Below are 10769 nucleotides of genomic sequence, written 5' to 3'. Positions count from 1 at the left end.
TTAAGATCCTGATCCATCATTAGATCTAGTTCCTCATCATTCGCTAAGGTTCATCCTTGGTTCAGATCCAGCAATGCACCATAACCCAATAACCTGCATACTAGATCTCACACTTCATTAGATATTCGATACTTCCACACCTTGGCCTAATGATCTTCTCCTCGTTTTATAGTTTTAGACCTTTCTCAATACCATGGACAAAAACCACTTAGGACCAATACTTTGGACCAAATACCTAGGGTCAATACCTCGGACCAGATACCTTGAACCAATACCATGGATCAAAATACCATGGACCAAATACTTCAGACCAAAAACTTAGTTTTCTAAGGTATACATGCTTTTCCTTTTATGGAAGTTCGTGTGTACATATACGCGACTTGTATACAGTGAACCTGCATGTATACGCAGCTTGGTTAATGGTGAACTTGTGTATACCTCTATTTCTTCATTCTGTGAAGACTTATCTATAATTCTTTCTGTTTACCTGCTATACTGTGATCTTTCATCTACACTCTATCACATCTGATACATCTTCTGTAGATTCATCTAGTTACCATATACAAGTGAGTTGTTCTGCTTCAAGTGGGTTTCCATCAAGTACAACCCATACATTATAATGCCAACAATCTCCCCCTTTGGACTTAATGGCAACAATGACACCAAGTCACTCTCCCCCTTTGACATCAAAGGCAAAGGGCTGACCAAAATGACTTTCAATAGCTGAATATTGATCATGTTCCCCCTAGGCACATGCTGAATTCTCTGATTGAACTCCCCCTTTGTTCATGCGGAGATGTACTGTATCATCCTTGCTCCCGCTGAGCACATGTAGAGTCTACAAATGACTTCTATAACTCAACTAAGTGAGTTTGACCTCCCTATCACCAAAGACTCATACATACATTCATTCTCCCAAACAAGTGGGGATATACCAAACTTGAATCACCGACCCAACCAAGTGGGTATATACCAATTGTTATAGCAATTATTACATCATCCTTCCCATGCATAGTGGGGGTACAAATTACATCATATGACCAAAAAGGGACTCATCAAAAGACTACAACAGACAAAGAAAAATTATTACATCATGGGTCTTGATATGACCTTTAGATTGAACGATATACATGATATTTATAACAGAGACCAAAAATCTAAACAAGACCATGATAGTCAGCAACAGTTATCATACACCATGTATGACCAGCTCCATAAGCATCTGTGAACAGCATCCAGACCATCAACTTGTTTATGTCCATCAAAAAGAATCACCTGAATCAAAACAACTATGCAGATCTATACCAAGATATTCTAAGATAATGCCAACAATGCATTATTAGAAGAATATTCTCCCCCTAAACCTATGCCAGATGTTCACTGTCAGATCTGATCATTGCATATATCAGAAGAATTATCAAGGCATCATCATCAATCAGATATACATCAAGTTATCAATAACTTATGAGAACCAACATATTTCCACATGTCATCTGCAGATTGTAACCATCATCAAATAGAGTAGATAATTCACTGAACCATATCAGACCCCTTTCTCCTGAGTCTAACCCACTTCTTTTCCTCAAACCAACATATATGCGACACTACCCACAAAAACTAGCATATGTACGTGAATACACTTCATGAAACTCGCGTATAACAACCTTTCTAAAAAAATTGGATTTTAACAATAGGATGATGCAGCAACTACTCCCATCTTCTGTTTGAGATATTCAAATGTCTCTTTGGGCAGTGGTTTAGTTAATATATTAGCAACCTGTTATTTGGAGGGAACATACTCCAATTTGACCTTTTGTTCAAGAACTTGTTCACGTAGAAAATGATATTTGATGGGTATGTGCTTGGCCTTGGAGTGCATGAATGGATTCTTTGAAATACTGATGGCACTTGTATTATCACATAGAATGGAGATCGGTGGAATACATGTGATCTGAATGTCTTGCAATGTTTGCATCATCTAAAGTAGTTGTGTGTAGCAAGATGTAGCAGCGACGTATTCTTCTTCAGTTGTAGATAGTGTAATTGAACTTTGTTTCTTGTTGAACCAAGACACTAACATGGAACCCATATAGAATGCACCACCACTAGTGCTTTTTCTGTCATCGACACTTCCTGCCCAATCTGCATCTGTATATGCATGAAGTGTAAGATCTGTATCTCTAGGATACCATAAACCAAAGTTCTGTGTTCCTTGAAGATATTTGAAAATCCTTTTGAGTGCTTGAAGGTGTGATTCTTTTGGATTTGCTTGGAATCTTCCAACTATTCCTACTGCCTACATGATGTCAGGTCGGCACCTGTTAGACAAAGCAAACTGCCAATCATGGATCTGTAAGTTGGTTGATGTACTGTTGTTGATTCATCATTTGAGTTGAGACTGCATCCTGTTACCATTGGGGTACATACTGGTTTAGAATCTTCCATGCCGTACTTTTTCAAGATCTGTTTGAGATATTTGGTTTGTGACAGAAAAATACCATCTTTATTTTGTTGAACTTGTAGACCAAGAAAATAGGTAAGCTCACCAAGCAAGGACATTTCAAATTCTTGTTGCATTACTGAAGCAAAATTCTGACTCATGGATTCTTCATTGCTACCAAAAATTATATCATGAACATAAACAACAATTACTAGCAATTTATCATTGTCAATCTTTGTATATAGATTGATATCTGTTGATCCCTTTGAAAATCCTTGTTGGTGGAGATATTTGTCAAGACAGTAATACCAGGCCCTTGGAGCTTGTTTTAGACCATAGAGAGCCTTTCTGAGTCTGTATACAAGTTTTGCATCATTTCCAAGAATGAATCCTTCTAGTTGCTCAATATAGACTTCTTCTTCTAAGTCTCCATTAAGAAAGACAAATTTTACATCCATTTGGTATACTTTGAACTTCTGAAAACTAGAAAGAGCAAGAAACATCCTTATGGCTTCAACTTTAGCCATGGCTGCAAAAGTTTCTTTAAAGTTTATACCTTCTTGTTGAGCATATCCTTTGCAAACAAATTTGGCCTTGTTTCTAATAACTTCTCCATTTTCGTTCAACTTGTTTTTGAATATCCATTTAGTTCCTATGATATTTTTATCTGAGGTCTAGGAACTAATTCCCAAGTATTATTCTTTTCAATTTGCTCAAGTTCTTCATTCATGGACTTAACCCAACATTCATATTTACATGCTTCATTTACATTTTGAGGTTCGGTTGAAGATAGTAATGCTAGATAGCTTGAGGATTCTGTAATAGTTCTTCTTGTTTGCACACTTGCCCCTTTTTCCCCTAAGATTTTCGTTTCTGGATGAATTTTATAAACATACCTGGACGGAGTCTTTTCTTCTATTGTTATCTCTTCTTCTGATGTTTCATTGGTTTCTTCTTCAGAATCAGTGTGATTTGATGTGGGAAAATGATCCTCATCTTCTTCATTGTCATAATCTTTGGTTTTATCTGTTTTGGATTTTTTCATCCTTCATCAACCACAACATCAATACTTTCAATAATTTTCCCAAGTCTTCTATTATAACATTTGTATCCTTTACTTCAGGAAGAGTAGCCAAGAAGAATACCTTCATCTACTCTGGGTCCAAACTTACCAAGTTTTTCATCAATCCTTTTGATGTAACATTTTCTTCCGAAAACTTTGAAGTATTTTACAGTAGGAGTCTTACCATACCAAAGTTCATGTGGAGTTTGAGTGTTGTTTACCTGAACATTTGCTTGGTTGAGAATAGTGATGGCGGCGAATGCAACTTCACCCTAGAAGGATGTAGGAGTTCCAAATTCATCTAGCATAGCTCGAGCCATTTGTTGAACAGTTCTATTCATCCTCTCTAATACTCCATTTTGTTGAAGAGTCCTTGTGGTGGAGAACTACCTTTTAATTCCATGTTGTTCACAGAAGTCAAAGAATTCATTCGAGGTAAATTATCCTCCTTGATCATATCTGAGGCATTTGATTTTGCGATCTGATTCATTTTCAACTAAATCTTTGAAGGCTTTGAAATTTTCAAATGCTTCATCTTTATGCTTTAGAAGAAGACCTATCCAACATATTCTAGAAATATCATCAATGAATAATATAAAGTATTCTTCTCCACGAGGTGACTTTTTCCTTGATGGTCCACATAAATTAGTATGAACAAGTTCAAGAGTCTTACTAGCTGACCCTTCCTTTTCGATGAAGTGAGATTTGGTTTGCTTACTAATTTGACATGATATGCATATAGTATTTTCAGGAATGTTGATATCTAGAAGATCATGAATGGCCTGGAATCTGCATGCTTTTCTTATTTGAGAAAAGCTTATATGTCCCAATCTTCCGTGCCATAGCCAATTTTCATCGTTTTTGCTTATATAGCATTTTTGTTGTCCTCCCTTGAGTATGTATAGGTTGTTTGGAGTTCTTGTACATTTGATCATGGTTTCTCTTGTATCAAGTTCACGAACAACACATCCATTTGAACAAAACACAACTTCATTTCCTTGATCACACATTTGACTTACACTCAATAGCTTATGCTTTAAAGCATCAACATACATAACATTCCCAGCTTTAACTTTTTCTTTCAAGAAAATAGAACCTGTACCTTTTATGACAGTAGGAGTTTCGTTTCCAAATGAGACATTCTTTTCCTTTTCTAAGGCATTATATGAGTGTAGTTTTTCTTTGTCACCTGTCATGTGTTTTGAGCATCCACTGTCGATGTACCACTGGTTTTCTTGTCCTTCTGCATACAAGGCTATACCACATCTTTCTATTTGTGGTTCTTTCTTTCTCCATATTTTTGGATTTAATGGAGTTTTCTCCTTTTGAGATATTTGTCGAAATTTACTCCTGCATTCAGATTCTTCATGGCCAAATTTGTTGCAGATTGAGCATTATGTTTCATTTTCAAGAAGAGAAAAGTTATTATAGGAACTTTTCTTGATCCCTATCACATTCCTTTGATTTCGTGCTTCTTTAGTCATGATGGTTTTGTAAGCGACACATTGAGTAGCTTTTTGTCCAAAATTATGACATGAGAAACATTGACCATTGAAGAAGTTCCTGTGATTATTGAATCTATTGATCTGGTGATTGTAGTTTCTATTAATCTTTGAAACAAATTGAGTATGATTTACCTGAGGTTGGTTGTAACTTTTTTTTATCCTTGGAGAAAAATGAGCCTGATTTACTTGGTGATATGCCTTATGCCTTTGCTGATGATTTTTATATTGTTCACTGTTCTTTGTTACATCAAGATAGATTTTAGTGGATGTTGATAGCTTCTGTGCTTCTTCAATATATCCAAGACATGTCTTTATCAGAAGAGAACGTTGTACTTTGATAACTTCATTTAAGGTTTTTGATCCTTTAGCGAATCTAAGATTGAGATATTTTGTTTTCTCAAGATCCTTTCTTAGACCCACAATTTCACATTCTAGTTTTTCATTTTGTTTTTCTCTTTCAACAAGTTGATATGTCAAGGTATCTATAATCATATTCTTTTCTTCTAAATAGATTTTGAGTTTAGAAATTTCTTCATGAAGTTCATCTTCTTCTAAAGCATCCAAAAATTTATCATCTTCATAAGCCATTAGAAGTCTATAGTCATTCCTATTTTCATCTTCATCACTATTTGATAATCCATCACTATCTTCATGAGTATAGTATCTCTTTTTACTTACATTTTGTTTTCTATTCCATTTTGCAGATTCCTTCCCTTTATCATATTATTTTTATGAGGACATTTGGTAGCATAATGACCAACTCTACCACAGGCAAAACATTTGAAAGGTAGTTTACCTCTGAATCTTCCGAACCCCATTGAAGCTTCTTGACAAAGTTTACTTCATCTTCTTCTTCTAAAATATGTATTAATTCATTGAGTTCTTCTTTTCCTTTTGCTGAAGCTTAAATGTGACTTATCTCATATCTGATGGGCCTCCTTTTCTCATCTTAAAGGCAGTTAAGATTGCATGAAGTTGTGTCATAGTAATAGTTTGTAGATCCTGTTTTTCTTTTATGGCAGATAATTTTGACTCAAATTTAGCAAACAAGGATCTTAAAACTTTCTCAACTAAGGTAACTTCCTTTATCTCTTCACCCAGATTCTTCATGCAATTAACAACCTCATCTATACGTAAGAGGTAACTAGCTATACTTTCATCATTATGCATCTAAAGAATTTCATATTGAATTCTGAGAGTTTTTAGTTTAGCACGTTTTACCTGAGAGTCTCCCTCGTAGCTTAGAATGATTTTGTCCCATATTTCTTTGGCTGATTTGAGCTGCATAACTTTGACAAACTCTAATTGTGACAGACTTCCCAATAATGTATTAACAGCCTTGGCATTGGTTTCATATTACTTTTTACTTGCCATATCTATAGGAATTGCTGATGGAAATGTATATCCTCCTTCCAATATTCCCAAACATCTGTTCCAAGTGATTGAAGATATGTTGTGGTTCTTATCTTCCAATAAACAAAGTTGCTCCCATCAAATATTGGTGGTCTAATGGATCCCTCGCTTTATTGATTACTGATGATGATGGATCTTCCTTCAAGTGATCAAGCTTCTTCTAAAGGACTTGCTCTGATACCATTTGTTGGAAATAATACCAAGAGGGGGGGGGGTGAATCAGTATTATCAGATCAATAATTTAATTTTCAAAACTGATTTGTAGACACTACTTTAGCTAAGTGAACTAGCATGTATACACAACTATACTTAAGGCAACTAGTGTATATGCAGAGATCTTTTGATTTACCCAAATTATCATGCATCGAACTTTAACCAATATATTAGGAATTCATTAGACATTGCAGTAAAAGCATAATAAAGAATCGCACATATCAACACACATGAACACCAAGATATAAGGTGGAAACCATGTGGGTGAAAACTACCTACTACTGTCGTCTCTGTCTTCTTGTAATAATAAGAAAATCTGTTTACAATTTTTGTACTGGTACAGTCTTATACCAGTACGCAAGCTTCTACCTGCAGAAGGCTACAACCTTCTCTCATTCTCCAGCTTCTACTGGAAGGGAGCTACAATCCCCTAGCTCTTGTACTAGCCGATATGTTTACTAGTATGTAGGTGCCAACCTATAGAAGGCTACAACCTTCTTTCTTCCTCTAGGGACCACGTTTCATAAATTTTCAGACTGGATCCATCAACAACATCATAAGTGTAATTCAATCAAATATATCTGCATCAACCAATCACCTTTTGAACTAACCACAACCAAATCAATCAATCACTTTGACAACCCATCAATTTGATCATTCAGAGTATTGTCACCAGACTACAGTAACCAGAACCCAAACCAGAACCCAAAACTCTGCAACAGCAAACAACAGCAACTAAAACATATTTTATAAGGTATACACTACTTTCATGTGTCAAACCTGCGTGTATACGCACTTTTCTCAAAGCCAACCAGCATATACATCTGCAAACATTAGTTCATAATTCTATAGCTATTCCAAACTTCAGTTATACCCAGATCATATCATTTACAGAATAATATATGCGTCAGTATTTAGATCTAGAATATTCATGAGAAAAAACACATAATGATAGTTCATTTTATGCCTTAAGATCCTGATCCATCATTAGATCTAGTTCCTCATCATTCGCTAAGGTTCATCCTTGGTTCAGATCTAGCAATGCACCATAACCCAATAACCTGCATACTAGATCTCACACTTCATCAAATATTCGATACTTTCACACCTTGGCCTAATGATCTTCTCCTCCTTTTATAGTTTTAGGCCTTTCTCAATACCATGGACCAAAACCACTTAGGACCAATACCTTGGACCAAATACCTAGGGTCAATACCTCGGACCAGATACCTTGGACCAATACCATGGATCTGTTGTGCCCTACAACAACCCCCCATTTCGTTCTGAATGTATTTACAAATGATTAACATATGAAATGGGTCCCTTTTAAAAAAATTAATTGGTATTAATGAATTTGTTCGAAAAAGGTATGATAATCAAAAGTGTTAGTGAATTGGAGCCTTTTTCGAATAACAATGTTTCCAAAATAAAACAATCTTTGTTATTGCGATAAAGCGATCGAAAGATCGCATATCGCAATGACAAGAGAGATGCATTTAAATGACACTTTGGTCTTTGCCGATGCGATATCACTATCGGCGATCGGCGGTATTCAATGCATACACATAAAGAGCACATATCTTACACCCCGATGCGACGCTATATCGGCGATCGGCTATCGGCCCGGCCTCTTATGGGAAAACGCTTTAAGTTTTAAACCCCGACCCGATGCGATATCGCTATCGGCCGTCAGCAGTATCCTATGCACTCTCATAAGGCGCTCAGGTCTTTCCCCGATGCGATGCGATATCGCTATCGGCGTTCGCCAAGGCTACTTTCAAACGATAGTGTAACTCTTTCCCCCATGCGATGCGATATCGCTATCGGCGTTCGCCAGGGCTACTTTCAAACGATAGTGTAACTCTTTCCCCCATGCGATGCGACATTATTCATCGGTAATCGGCATTTCCAAAAAAGCGATTGCTTTAAGCTTTAAAGTTTTATTTAAATCCGGTGGATAAAGCGCAGTTTTCAAAATGCCGTTAAATGCAGGGATAAGGTAAGGCATGCGTATTTAATAACATTGCCCCTTCGGTTAACGAATACTTGCGTCTAAGGCATATCATATCTGTTGCACGCGTTGGAAGGTCATTCAACTGAATAACAGCGTAAAGGTCATTTAATGGATAGCAGGCCTTAAAATAACCATTAATGCATATACGATCCCTTACCAGTGATTGGATCCGCAGCCATTTTTTGAAAATTAATAGCGCCACGCTTCAAGTGATATATATCTTTCCCATTACGCTTTGTTTTCATTATTTCTCGTGTTATGATTTCTCTTGCGCTTGTGTAGAGTTCGTTTGTTGAGAAAAGCCTAAACGTGATGGGGAAGAAAAATAAGAAGAGTTCTGGTTCTACTACAACACCTGTTGCAGGTCAAGCTGCTTCAATTTCGAAGAAAGGCTTAATCTCGGACACTACGTGCGCTGGTCTTGCTAGGACCACATGGCAGGGCACATATAATCTGTTGGAGGCCGAGCAACCAAAAGTGACAGTGAGAACAACTAGTGTTGATGTACTAAGGAAATCTGATGCAATGCTCAAAGACTTGGCCGACTCCTTTTTACACAGAATAGCGGCCAGAGAGCAGGTTCTCCCTTACACAGATGTGGTGCGTTGGGCAATTGAAGAAATCCCCATCACTGATAGAACTTTCTATACAAGGGACGGAAGGATTTTCGGGTCATTCAAGCCTGATGACCTGAGGCGAATGTATCATCTGCCTGAACCGGAGCTAGTCTACAACAGAACCTTCGTGGAAAAATTCGCAAGTGAAAATGAATCACCATCCGAACCCCTCCGAGATTGGAGGCAGAACCCATCCAAGCACAAGCATGAAAGTTCGGGTAAGTACTCCAACGTTTCTTTGGCTTCTCCCTATTGCTATGCGGGGATTATGATGTGTAGACTGTGGGGATTACATGACTCTGTTAATATCAATATTGACATGGTTCCCTTAATGGAAGCGGCTATCAATGCTATAATCATGGATTGGGCCACTATTCTTTCTGATAAGTTGGTCGTAGTTGTTCGTGAATTCAGAAACAAAACTATAGTCTCCGAAAGGAAAATCCCGCCATTTTATTATTCTGCTTACATTATGGATACTTTGTGTCTTAATTCTGAGTTTCCTGTTCTCGGTTGGAGATGGACCACCCAAGATCCAACACCCATTCATCTATACCATCAGAAATTGTGGAAGTCCTCTTACAAGGACCATTTGTACCAAATTTGTAATGGTTTCATGGTGCCCATTTACTATTCTATTTATGACAGACCCATTTCCAGAATTTCCTATGAAGCTTCTTTCGACTTACCAGCCGTAGCAAGTTGGTTCGGGGAGGAGTATTTCACCTATATCAGAGTTTTTGGGAGTAAGGCTAGGCCGCATGTCCTCCCCTTATATATCCCAGACAAGCTGTTAGCCCGGGAAATCTGTTACCAGATTATGGCCGAGAGTGTCACACAAACTCTCAAAGAAGAGAAGAAGAAAGGTTGGCCCTCTTTTCCTTTAAGAATTGGGGTTTTTACTCTGCTTAATTACAAGCACGCAGAAAAAGAAGCAACAAAAATCCAATCTTTATCCTTGGCCACTCTCCCAAGCAGACTCTATGATCCAAAGCAAACTGCCTACACTGCCCTAGAACAAGAAAAATTGACAAAAGTTGATCATCAAGAGGATCTGTTTGATGACCTGTTCGTAGGTATAGAGACAATAAGCCAAGCCAAACAGCTTGCAATAATGAAATACAATGATGAGGCGTTGACTGAGTTTAATAAACTTAGGGAACAGAGGTTGCAAACTCTGCCCCTAGAGTTATTATCCACAACCCCAGCGTCTTCCTCAAGCGAGCCTGGTCGGCAACAAATACATTCACCTCCGGTTACAACTAAAGAACAGGATAAACAACAGGAGGAAAGGCAGAAGAAGCTGCAGGCTGAGAAGCAGAGAAAAGAGCAAGCAGAGAGGCAGAAAAAGGAGCAGATAGAAAGGCAGCAAAAGGCAAAGAAGGAAGAAGAGCAGAGGAAGAAGAAGGAAGAAGAGAAACTAAAGAAAGAACTGGCAGATAGGCAGAAAAAGGAATTAGAGGAGCAACAGCGGAAAGCACTTGAAGAACAGCAGAAGTTAGAA

This window comes from Pinus tabuliformis, chromosome 8 (assembly GCF_031772625.1).
Source record: "Pinus tabuliformis cultivar Carrire ecotype Pingquan chromosome 8, CPIR1, whole genome shotgun sequence".
In the NCBI taxonomy this organism is placed as follows: Eukaryota; Viridiplantae; Streptophyta; class Pinopsida; order Pinales; family Pinaceae; genus Pinus; species Pinus tabuliformis.
This window is presented reverse-complemented; position numbering follows the sequence as displayed.